Source organism: Balaenoptera physalus (genome assembly GCF_965194825.1).
Source record: "Balaenoptera physalus genome assembly, chromosome: 4".
Lineage (NCBI taxonomy): Eukaryota > Metazoa > Chordata > Mammalia > Artiodactyla > Balaenopteridae > Balaenoptera > Balaenoptera physalus.
Genome location: NC_138891.1, coordinates 139,056,430 through 139,069,864, shown reverse-complemented (window position 1 = coordinate 139,069,864; position 13,435 = coordinate 139,056,430). Strand labels below are relative to the sequence as shown.

Genomic DNA, 13,435 nt, shown 5'->3' with positions numbered 1-13,435 from the left:
ACCCTCTGAGGCCAGGCTGAAGGGTTGGGGCCACTGACCATCCTTACGGAAGGGCTGACATGCTCGTGCTAGGTTTTGAGATGATTCCTCTAAGAGCAGAGGGGTCTGGGAGGCTAGTCAAGGCTGGTGCCGTCGTCCAGAAATGGATACAAGGGGCGATTTGGGGTTGTGGCTGGGGGAGGATAAGGAGTGATGCACACAGGAGGTGCTGAAGGAGGACTGACCGGGACGTGGGAGGGAACAAAGAAGCAGGATTTGGGGTGACACAGAGTGGGGCGATGGGGGGCGGGTAATGTGACCAGTGTGGTCAGTCTAAGGGTGATTTGAGGTCAATTCAGCACAGTCTCGACCTACAGATTCCATTAGCTGTCCCTCCCTCTCGGACTTCTAAATGCAAATGCTGTGTTCAACTGAATCATTAGGAAGCGTGTGGTTTCAACCCTCCACAAAGAAAGCCTTCCTTGGATTCAGAGATAATACGATGCTTTCAGCTTTCCGAAACAGGATGCTGCACGCCCTCAGCCGGTCCCCAAAATGCTGACTTCCGGGCCAAGGGGAGAGAGGATCAGGACAGGAAACAGGTGCTGGGGATGTTTCCCCGACGTCGCCAAACTAGCTGCAGACCTTTGTCATCATACTAACCTATGGCTTTTATGTTGTATTTTTAAAATAAGGCATTTATGGGCTTCCCTGGTGGCACAGTGGTTGAGAATCTGCCTGCTAATGCAGGGCACATGGGTTCGAGCCCTGGTCTGGGAAGATCCCACATGCCGCGGAGCAACTAGGCCCGTGCACCACAACTACTGAGCCTGCGCGTCTGGAGCCTGTGCTCTGCAGCAAGAGAGGCCACGACAGTGAGAGGCCCGCGCACCGCGATGAAGAGTGGCCCCCGCCCGCCGCAACTAGAGAAAGCCCTCGCACAGAAACGAAGACCCAACACAGCCAAAAAATAATTAATTAATTAATTAAATAAAACAAAAATAAGGCATTTATGGAACTAAACCAATTTCTCCCTTTTGCCTTTGCTGCCAGTGAATTCAGTCCTCGATGCATTCCTGGGGCCAGAATATAGTTATTTCTCAGTCTTGTCATTAGAAATTTTTCCTTTCTTTTGTAATTGTCCTGTTACCTATGCATTTACCTTTATAAGCTGCATCCAAGCTTTTCTGAAAGTAGGCAAAGGATGTGTCGCTAAAAAGATGCTCTATTCCGTGCAGCTGCTTCCATGCATCAAAGAGCCCTGAGCAGAGTGTCAGACACACAGGAACCCCTACTGTCTAGTGGCCCCACCTCACGTACAAGGTCCTTGTGTGGGTTATATTGTGTCCCCCCCAACAGGTATGTTGAGGCCTTAACTCCTGGGTACCTGTGAAAGTGACCTTATATGGAAATGGGCTCTTTAAAGATAAAATTAAGATGTACATTAGGGTGAAGTCATACTGGAGTAGGGTGGGCTCTTCATCTAATAAGACTGGTGTCTTTATAAGAGGAGGAGAAGAGACACAGAGACAGGGATGCAAAGAGAAGGACACCAAGTGATGACCCAGACACACAGAGGGATAACGGCCGTGAGATAATGGGGGAGGGGGGAGCGGAGGTGGGAAGATGTTAGAATTATGCTGCTGTGAGCCAAGAAATGCCAAAGATGGCTGGCAACCACCAGGGGAGGGAACATGGCCCTGGCGGCCCCTTGATTTCAGACTTTCAGTCTCCAAAATTGTAAGAGAATACATTCCTGTTGTTTTACGCCACCCAGTTTGTGGTCTTTTCTTACAGCAGCCTCAGGAAACTGATACAGCCCTTCATACTAGAGCAGACGCCGCCATGACCCTCTCCACCAGCTCCATCCTGGGCCCATTTCCCTGCTTGCTGCTCCTCAAATCCTCAGCAAGGGTCTCAGAGCCCCCCCCCACCAACCTGCCTTGGCAGCTCTTCCCCCAACATCCTGACATCTGTGAGACTTGTTCCCTAGTATCTTTCAGGTCTCTGCTCAGACATCACCTTCTAAGGGAAGCCCTCCTTGACCACTCTCTATATACAAACCTACCCAATCCTGCCCTCTGTATTCTCCAATACCTACCTGTTAGAGGTGGAATTGTCTCCTCCCCGGCAAAATATGTTGGAATCCTAACCCCCATTTACCTCGGCACCTTATTTGGTGATAGACACTTCACAGAAGTAATCAAGTTAAAATGAGACCATTAGGGTCCCAATCTCATATGACTGTGTCCTTGTGAAAAAGGGAAATTTGGACGCAGAGACAGACACACACAAAGGGAAGATGATGTAAAAACGATGAAACAGAATGACCATGAAGCCTGGAGCAGATTCTCCTTCACAGCCTCAGAAGGAACCAACCCTGCTGGCACCTTGATCTCAGACTTCTGGCCTCCAGAACAGAGAGACAGTACATTTCTATTGTTTAAGCTGCCCAGTCTGTGTATCTGGTTAAGGCAGCCCTAGCAAACTAATACACTTCCTGATCTGCTACATGTTGATTTCTTTTTTTTTTTTTTTTCTTTGCTCCCTATTAGAATCTAATTCCACGTGGGCAGGGATTTTTTATATTTTATTCACCACCCAAGTGCCTGGAACAGTGTCTGGTGTGAAGCAGTTGTGCAATAAATATTTGTGGAATAAGTGAATTAATTTGTTAATTGCTCCCTCCATGATGGCACCACACATACACTATGTACAATCCTGAGAGATTTTTTTCCTCCTGACACCAAATATGTGGTGTCTTTTCCAACACCACTTCTCCAACTCTCCAACACCAGCTGGATGGCCAACAATTCAATTCAGTGCTGACACTCTCTACCTGGAGTCAGTTAAAGGGGTCATTCGGTCCCTCAAGACTGCCCTCCCTTCAGACATCATTCACAAATCCTGGGCCACCCAATCTTCTGACCAAACGGCTATAAATCAGAAGTTCTCAAGACCCCCTCCTCAGGTTTGATAATCCTCTAGCACAACTCACAGAACTTCAGGAAAGCACTTCACTTACTATATTACCAGTTTATCATAGGGGATACAACTCAACAATGGCCAAATGGAAGAGAAGCATGGGGGTTGGGGGTGGGATATAGAACTTCCATGCCTTTTCTAGGGAGGCCACCCTCCAGCACCTCAATGTGTTCAGCAATGTGGAAGCTCCCTGAATCCCATTGTTCAGGAGTTTTTATAGAAGTTCCATTACATAGATGTGATTGATTCAATCACCGGTCATTGGTGATGACCTCCAGCCCCTCTTCTCTCCCCAGAGGTTAGGGGGGGTGAGGCTGAAAGTTCCAGGCTTCTATTCCTGGTGTGGTCTTTCTGGAAACCAGCCCCCATCCTGAAGAGGTAAATACAAGACCAAGAAATATATAAAAAGATGGCCAGTATGATTAGCAGATGCAAACTTTTATATATAGGATGGATAAACAACAAGGTCCTACTGCATAGGACAGGGAACTATATTCAATATCCCGTAATAAACCATAATGGAAAAGAATATTTATATGTATAACTGAGTCACTTTGCTATACAGCAGAAATTAACACATTATAAATCAGCTATTTTTCAACAAAAATTTTTTTAAAAGATGCTCAATATACATACTAATTAAGGAAAGATAAATTAAAACACTGAAATATTTTATAACCACCCAATTGGAAAATATTAAAAAGCCTAACAATTTCAGTATCAGTGCAGATATAAAGCCATGGGGTCACTTACACGTGGGTATTTGAAGGGTAATTTGCTACAGTCACTCTGGAAAGAAAAGACTTGCTCTTCAATCCAGCGGTTCCGTTTCTAGGAAAAGAATAGAAAAACTCTTACAGAAGTTCCATAGAGAAAATGGCACAAGAGAGTTTATTGCATTATTTGTTTGTCATAGAAAAAATATACACAGTATGACATCAGTAAAATACATTTTGACAACACAAAAAAAATAGGGATTCACATATAGGATGTTAATAGAATTTTCAAATGCCATTCTAGGTAAACACCAAATTCGAGATGACAGTTCCCCTCTGGGTGAGGGACGGGGAAAAGAAAGGGATCATGGAAGGATATACTGGGAGCTTTGCCAGCATGTGTGTTCTTTCGCTTCTTAAAGAAATAGGAAGCAAGTATGACAAAATGTTGGAACTCACTAGAGCTGGGTGGTAAATGTGCTGTGTTTGTCATGAACTTTTCTGTGTATTTGAAATCATTCATATTTTAAGAAAACCACTCAAAAGTGTGCCTCTTAATGTAGTGACTCTTTTTCTCTTGAGCAGGACCTCTTTTATCAGTCCCACGGTTGCCACGGCAGCTGCACACGTACTACGCCCCCTGCCACCCTCACATAGTGGGCTTTACACTGCCCGGGCCTCTGTAAATGGGGAGAAAAGGATGAACTGATAGTTCTACAGACTTCTGAAGATCATATGAAACGTCTTCTCATCTCTTTTCAAAATGGGCTACCTCCTGCTGACCACTAGGTAGGACACCAGCTTGCCAGTTGCTGAATAAAAACGATACATAGAGAATCCTTGAAGCAGCCTCTGTTTCTGCAGAGAGGACCACGCTCAGAGAGCTGTTCGTGGTGTGCTTCCCAAGTTTGTAAGCAACACCCCTCTGGACTCCCGATGATGACAGCTCATTTGGAGCGCAGGGAGTAATATGTTGCTAATTTGTGCACATTTAAACATATACTCAATTAACTGAAATTTTCTTTAATCCATGATTTTTTTTTTTCTGACTAACTGTGGTTGGGAGAAGGAAGAGGAAAAAAAATGGAAAATAGCACTGATTTGATGTCCGTTTTGTGCCAGGAAGCAAATGACAGCTTTGTCTCCTGTGACCCTTGGGCCTCTCCTTGAAGGAGGAGCATCATTTCAGTTTCAAAAGGAGGAAGCAAAGGCTCCGAGATGTTAGGTGCCTCAGCCAGTATCCCACACAGGAGCAACAGATAGAAGGTCTGAACCCACCTCTCTCTTCCATCAAAGCTTGCCCTGTTTCTGTCATACTCCTTCTCCAGAAAGCCTTTGCAGTGAAAGTCTGAGAGAGAGAAGGCAGAGAATATATTTAGTGTAATTTAAACATCTGTAGGTGCAGCTATAAGAGAACAGATTATAAGAAAACAGACAAAAGGTCAGTCACCTCCGAGTTCTGCCTGAACCAAGATCACAAAATAAAATGAAAAATATTGTAGCTTATTCTTCCCACGAAATGAGGTTTTTAAGGGAGTAAAAGGCCTAGGGAGCTATTCTTATATATCAAGAGGGAAAATAATGTCCTGGTATGGTCTTTTGACTCCAGACGTGGTGAACTGGGAACAGATTCTCATAAGCAGTGTGTGCATTTGTTTGTTGGGGGTGGGACGGGGTTGGGGGGAGCGGGTTGAATCACACTAGGGCTGCCATAGCAAAGTACCACAGACTGGGAGGCTTTAAATTGATTTATTCTCTCACAGTCTGGAGGCCAGAAGTTTGAGATCAAGGTGTCAGCAGGGTTGGTTTCCTCTGAGGGCCTCTCTCCTTGGTGTGTAGACGGCCACCTTCTCTTTGTGTCTTCACGTGGTTGCCCTCTGTACTTCTCTGTGTCTGAGTCTCCTCTTCTAATAAGGACAGCAGTCCTATTGGATTAGGGCCCACTCATATAACCTCATGTAAACTTAATGACCTCTTTAAAGATCCTATCTCCAAATACAGTCACATTCTGAGGTACCAGGGATTAGGACGTCAAAACATAAATCTAGGGGAAACACAATTCAGCCCAAAACAGGGAAAATACAAGGTGTGAAGGAATCAGATCAGAGTTTGTGGGATTCTGTGAAAACAGTCATAGATGGTGACATAGCCTTGTTTAGCTACCAAACCAGAACAGAACCATCTTCTCTAGAAATATCCCAGTTGACTGGCATCAGAGGTGAATCATCAGTAACATCTTTTCTTTCTTTTAGAATCATTTGAAAATAATTATGACAAGGATTCTGGGGAGATTGTGAGGCATAATATTTTCATCTCTTCAAATTCCTCCATCAAATCAGACCAAGCAACCAGTGTATCAAAATCAAAGACCTTGAACTTCTACAACAAAATAATTAACAAGGTATTCCAATGAAGCTTGCAGAATGAGCATGTGGGGTAATTCACCAACAGCTACAAGACCCGTATGGTTGAGGATCTGTGTGGGAGGAAAGAAAGGGATTCCAACAGTACAGAGAACAGAAAAGCCACAACATTGCTCACCTGTATTCACTGACGGCACAGAGGTCCAGTTTGAAAATGGTAGCATCCAATTCACAGAGGAGCACAAGGGGACCATGACACACCATTCTGACCATGAAGGAGCAGTCTAGAAGCCTTCAAAAATAGCACAGGGAAGCTACCTGTCAAGACAAACTCCACAAGGAAGAGATCAGGAATAAAGGGTGCAGGGAAGAGAGGTGGTGCAGGAAAAAAGTGGGGGAGGGGATCAGAAAGTCAGATCTCAGAAAATATTGAATACAATATTTTTTGTCACTTTGCAAAAGCAGCAGCAGAGGGAGCACTAGAGCCAGGAAGCTACAAAACCTATTTTGCTGTATCCCTCACTCCTATAAATACAGAGAAACTCATTTCACTTAAAACCAAAAAACAAAACACAATAGAAAAGGATCATGGCCAATTCTCATATAAAGTTGTTATAAGAGAAAAGAGGAAAAGAACATAATATTGTCCCTACAGACAACAAAAGCAAAACAGAAAGCTATGCTGCACAATGCAGATGAAAATGTAACCTAATATTTGAAATGAGGTGAAAGGAATTAAGCAAATGATAGATGTTATTAAAGTGTAACTTAGGGAATTCCCTGCCGGTCCAGTGGTTAGGACTTGGCACTTTCACTGCGATGGCCGAGGTTCAATCCCTTGTAGGGGAACTAAGACCCACAAGCCCAGCAGTGCGGTTAAAAAAAAAAAAAAAAGTGTAACAAATCAAAACTAGAAACATTTAGAAGTACAAGGTTTGAAAGGACAGGTGACAGAACGCAGAACAGGATTAGAAATACAAGGAAAATTTTTCAGAAAAAAAATAACTAAATTAGAAGAGACATCAAAAGCAATAAACAAAACAAATAATGGCTTAAAAGAAACAAAATATAAAAGAGCAGATTTTCCAAAATCAAAACAAAATGAAGAGGTTCCACTTCTGGTTAAGATGTAAAAGATCACAAAAGACCACCACTACACCATAGCAATGAGAAAGCACTAGATAAGCTTGAAATTGTATTTTTCTTTAACACCATTGAAGAATTGCAGATTCAAAAGAAGTCTGAATAAACTAAAATCCAGAGAGGGATGAGTCCTTCTTTGTTGAGCATGGCCTCTTCCATGACTGGGGTAAGTTGTCAAGTATGGGAGCCTGGATGGGCAGAAAAGCAAGTTTGCTACTGGTAGAGAAAAACTGGGGGGATAAGGAGAAACTGAGTGTTTAACAGCTGATGTGTAGACTTGAATCTGGTGGAGTCCCAAACACAGAGTCAGACGTCGCTGTCTGCCAACCCTCTCTCACAGAAATTTACTGAGTAAATGGTGGCCAGGAAGATGACACAAGAAAGAGAAATTTTGTGGTATCAGATCTCACAGCACTGCTGGAAGGAGGGTAATCCCACACTCAAGATATTTAGGAGCAGAGGTGAATTAAGTTAACCAGAGTGACAACCCCAGTGCTAATTCAGCTCAACTAATGATTAGATTGAAGAGACCAGATCCTAGACCAAGATACCTGACTCAAAAAAGAGCAAGCACTTCCTGGAAAATATTATAATTTCTGTCTGTTTTCACTGCTCTGTTATACTCAACTGTAGTATTTAATTAAAAAACAAACAAACAACAACAAGAAAAAAAACCTAAAGTACATGTGAATAAACCTGAAAATATGACCCATAAATAGAAAACATAGTCAGTAGAAACAGACCCAGAGATGATCCAGAACTGTCACGTGCAAATAAAGACTTTAAATGTATTAATATATATGTTAACATTTTTAGAGTGAAAAATCGGCAAAATTCGTGAAAATATAAGGAATTGTAGCAGAGAAATAAAATGAGAAACTAGTCTAGTGCAGAAATGATTTCCAGGAACACTCTTTCTGCCCTCTGTTCCAATTCACCTGGCTTGGTGACACAAATATCACAATATATTTGCCTTGAGCATCTCATTTCTTTAATTTCATAGGAGAAAAAACTGCCTTCATAAGACCTAACATTGTTAACTACTGTGATATTTTGCAGTAATTATATGTGTTTTTTTTCAGGTTCAAGTGATTGGGTAATTTAAGCACACATTATCAACTGGATTTTTATTTGAAGAGTCTATTTGTAGAGAGATGCTACTATAAATTCATTCAAGCCTTGTAACTTGGATATAACAATATTTTAAGGACTTTAATATATGTTTTTAAAGATACAAGAGAGAAACCCAAACACAGCAGGAATGAGAAAAAGAATTATTCAAAAAAGTTGATAAAACTTGAATATGCCAGTTTAACTGCAATTTGAAAATGTGCTTTGGAATGTTTCAATAAAACAAATGAGAAACTATAGACTCGTATGGACTTGTATAAAAAGTGCCTTTTTTGACACTAAAATTTGTTAAAGCACTGAAAGAAAATACACATAAAAATTAATAGAATATTTTAAAAGCAACAAAGATGAGAAATGAACAACAGAAATCATTCTGCTATCAAAGAGAGAACGTTCATAATGAAAAAGTTTAGATGATCCTAAAAGTAGTCAATCATTAAGACAAGGAAAAAAATTTCTAATAGAAATAATTGTTTCTTGAATGATGTGGTATCCAATTAATAATGAGAAGTGAGTCATAGGATCACACTTAAATAAGATTTCAGTTTTTTGCCTCTGTGACACTGAATACTGACACTGATGAAGATAATGTAAAACTCCTAACACACCACTACAACAAGGACGTTGATGACCATCTGGTTAAAGAGGATCGGTTCAAAGAATACTTAAGAATAGTGAATCACAAGAAAGTTGAAATGCCTTGCAATCTTAAAGCTCACGGGTGACAGAAACTCAGTAGAGATGGTCCCAATTTCAACAATCCTAAAACTTTACATGATATTACCAGTAATAGTTGTGAGGTTGTACTCAATAGAGATGGTCCCAATTTTAACAATCAATAGAAACTCAGTAGAGATGGTCCCAATTTTAACAATCCTAAAACTTTACATGATATTACCAGTAATTAGTTGTGAGGTTGTAATTAATTAATTAACTAATCTTTGCCAAACTATCAATAACAAATACTGATCACAGATGCCAGAGGAAAGACCGAATGACCAACCTATTCTTTCTTTTTAAATATAGTTTAAAATCATTGTCATATGAAGAGGAAAGCAAAGAATATGCAGCCCAAAAAATAGAGAGAGGGGAAAAGAGGTGGTTCGGGCAGCTAACTAATAATATAGTGTGTTACTTCTCTGGACTTTTTAATGGGTGTGTTATTAAATTTATGATCGATGGTGACTTTTTCTCTCCTAAATAAATATTCACCATCAAACCTAACTCCATATTCATAATTTCATGTTATTTGTTATTAAAATGGACCCTCCAATAATACAAGCTTCAGGCCTCGGAAAACCTAGCTCCACCCACACAGAGCACTGGCCAGTCTCCGTGGGCACTGGCCATGTTCCCTGGACAGTGGGGGTTGGGGGATGCAAGGACATACCCTTCAGGTTCTTTTTTTTTGGCATGCGTGGCCTGTGGGATTTAGTTCCCCAGCCAGGGATCAAACCCGTGCCCCCTATATTGGAAGTGCGGAGTCTTAACCACTGGACCGCCAGGGAAGTCCCCAGGTTCTTTTAAATAAGTCACCAATGTCTCTTATTTTTCGTTTGCTGGGTTTGTTTTTATGATTTGTCTTTTTCCCCCTTAAGGAAGGTTGTCGGTCATGTTAATGAAAGTGACAGCATCTCCAAGTGGGAAGCATCCTGGGACCATTTCACCCACCAAGACCACTTCTGAAGCAGAAGGTAATAGTGGTTCCACCACCAAGCCAAAGGGCCCCATGGAAAGACAGAACAAAAAACACGTGCTCCCTAAGAGAAATAAGACAGGCTGACCAGAGAAGGGGTGACAGTAGCCCAGGAGAGGTTCCAACCCCTGGGGCTTCCTGGGCAGGTGGCAGGACCCAGAAGTGTGGGAAGCTAATCTCTGTGAAGGGAACTTTGACAATGGAAGATGGAACAGGAGGATCCAGTGGATGAATTCTACCTGCCTCCCTCCTGAAGGATGGTTCTGAGCAGCTGCACCTTCATACAGCCAGCCCGGAGACAGTGCATGGGACCGAACAACGAGCCAGACTGTCTGGCGAGGCTGGGACAGGTAAGTAACACACCCGCTTGTCTGCTTTCCCTCCTTCTCTGCTCAATCAATTACCCCTACTTCTGGCTTCTCAGGGATTTTCACACACACATACACACATACCCCCAATAAAGTGTTAGCTCATTGTATCTGTTCTTCAATTTTAAAAAAGTGTATCAAGAAAACTGACCTAGAAGCCCAGATATAAAGTTTAGTCAATTCTCCAATCACTTAGCCATGGAAAGCATGATGATTATATAATCAGAAAACAGCCCCTTCCTGTCCTCATGCCCCAGTTGAAAATGGAAAGCAAGATGCCCAGATGTGATAAAGGCTTGGGATAAAGGCCAGTGTCCTAGAGGGGCAAGAGTTACCACAGAGAGGAAATGACCCAGGAGCATCTGACAGCACGTGGGTGAGTTGGATTAAAGATGGAATCCAGACCCAGGCCAGGGGGGAAAAAAAATGCTGAAAGTCTGAAAGTTCTTAACACACAAGGCATGGATGGAGGACTGGAGTGAATTTACCCACCACCTCCAGAGGCAGCGAGAAAGCCGTGACTCAAGGGGCTCTGCAGTAGGTTTACTCGTCCTCTTCGTCTCCCAGTAGACCTGCCCCAAAGAGGGAATTTACGGAAGTCTTATTTCCCAGAAGTTGCTTGGAGCTCTGGATGAGCCGTTCCTTCTGTTCAGTAGATAAAATTCTGCACATACGAGGATGGGAGAAAGGGCCCCTGTCCATGGGAAAAGAAAGCAAGACCTTCAAAGGAGATAAGATATAGTAGAAATACATCTACATGTGGAACTGCTCCTACAGAACACCCACTGAACGCTGGCAGAAGACGTCAGACCTCCCAAAATACGCCCTCAGGCGACCTACATGCAGAGGCGGGTCCAAATCCAAAGCTGAACCCTGGGAGCTGTACGAACAAAGAAGAGAAAGGGAAATCTCTCCCAACAGCCTCAGAAGCAGCGGATTAAAGCTCCACAAACAACTTGATGTGCCTGCATCTGTTGAATACCTGAATAGACAACGAATCATCCCAAATTCAAGAGGTGGACTTTGGGAGCAGGATATATTAATTTTTCCCCTTTTCCTTTTTTTGTGAGTGTATATGTGTATGCTTCTGGGTGAGATTTTGTCTGTATAGCTTTGTTTTCACCATTAGTCCTAGGGTTAGGTCCGTCCGTTTTTTTTTTGTTTTTGTTTTTTTTTGTTTTACTTTAAAAAAATTTTTTTCCTAATAAATGTTTTCTTAATAATTTTTCCTTATTTTCTATTTTTTAGAAATTAAAAAAATGTTTTAATAACTTTTTTCATATTTTTTATTTTAAAAAATTAAAAATTTTTTTCTTAATAAATTTTTTCTTAATAATTCTTTTTCTTATTTTTATTATAAAAAATTAATAAATCTATTTTTTTAATTAAAAAAATTTTTTTCTGAATACATTTATTCTTAATAATTTTTTTTCTTATTTTTTATTATAATAGCTTTATTTTATTTTATTTTATCCTCTTTCTTTCTTTCTTTCTATTTTTTTCTCCCTTTTATTCTGAGCTGTGTGGATGAAAGACTCTTGGTGCTCCAGCCAGGCATCAGGCCTGTGCCTCTGAGGTGGGAGAGCCAACTTCAGGACACTGGTCCACAAGACACCTCCCAGCTCCACGTAATACCAAACGGCGAAAATCTCTCAGAGATCTCCATCTCAACATCAAGACCCAGCTTCACTCAACGACCAGCAAGCTACAGTGCTGGACACCCTATGCCAAACAACTAGCAAGACAGGAACACAGCCCCATCCATTAGCAGAGAGGCTGCCTAAAATCATAATAAGGCCACAGACACCCCAAAATACACCACCAGACGTGGACATGCCCACCAGAAAGACAAGATCCAGCCTCATCCACCAGAACACAGGCACGAGTTCCCTCCACCAGGAAGCCTACACAACCCACTGAACCAACCTTAGCCACTGGGGACAGATACCAAAAACAACGGGAACTACGAACCTGCAGCCAGTGAAAAGGAGACCCCAAACACAGTAAGATAAGCAAAATGAGATGACAGAAAAACACACAGCAGATGAAGGAGCAGGGTCAAAACACACCAGACCTAACAAATGAAGAGGAAATAGATAGTCTACCTGAAAAAGAATTCAGAATAATGATAGTAAGGATGATCCAAAATCTTGGAAATAGAATAGACAAAATGCAAGAAACATTTAACAAGGACGTAGAAGAACTAAAGAGGAACCAAGCAACGATGAAAAACACAATAAATGAAATTAAAAATACTCTAGATGGGATCAATAGCAGAATAACTGAGGCAGAAGAACGGATAAGTGATCTGGAAGATAAAATAGTGGAAATAACTACTGCAGAGCAGGATAAAGAAAAAAGAACTGAGTACAGTCTCAGAGACCTCTGGGACAACATTAAACGCACCAACATTCGAATTATAGGGGTCCCAGAAGAAGAAGAGAAAAAGAAAGGGACTGAGAAAATATTTGAAGAGATTATAGTTGAAAACTTCCCTAATATGGGAAAGGAAATAGTTAATCAAGTCCTGGAAGCACAGAGAGTCCCATACAGGATAAATCCAAGGAGAAACACGCCAAGACACATATTAATCAAACTGTCAAAAATTAAATATAAAGAAAACATATTAAAAGCAGCAAGGGAAAAACAACAAATAACACACAAGGGAATCCCCATAAGGTTAACAGCTGATCTTTCAGCAGAAACTCTGCAAGCCAGAAGGGAGTGGCAGGATATACTTAAAGTCATGAAGGAGAAAAACCTACAACCAAGGTTACTCTACCCAGCAAGGATCTCATTCAGATTTGATGGAGAAATTAAAACCTTTACAGACAAGCAAAAGCTGAGAGAATTCAGCACCACCAAACCAGCTTTACAACAAATGCTAAAGGAACTTCTCTAGGCAAGAAACACAAGAGAAGGAAAACACCTACAATAACAAACCCAAAATATTTAAGAAAATGGGAATAGGAACATACATATCGATAATTACCTTAAATGTAAATGGATTAAATGCTCCCACCAAAAGACACAGGCTGGCTGAATGGATACAAA

General features: G+C 41.4%; 1 long non-coding RNA gene across 1 annotated transcript; it reads right to left on the bottom strand.

The window, feature by feature from the left end:
* Positions 1-979: 979 nt before the first annotated feature.
* Positions 980-7,418, bottom strand: LOC309659305. The gene is made up of 2 exons (XR_014262734.1): positions 3,718-7,418; positions 980-3,334 (listed from the first exon to the last, which is right to left on the bottom strand). It is a non-coding gene; the product is annotated as an uncharacterized lncRNA (long non-coding RNA).
* Between the last annotated feature and the right edge of the window lie 6,017 nt (positions 7,419-13,435).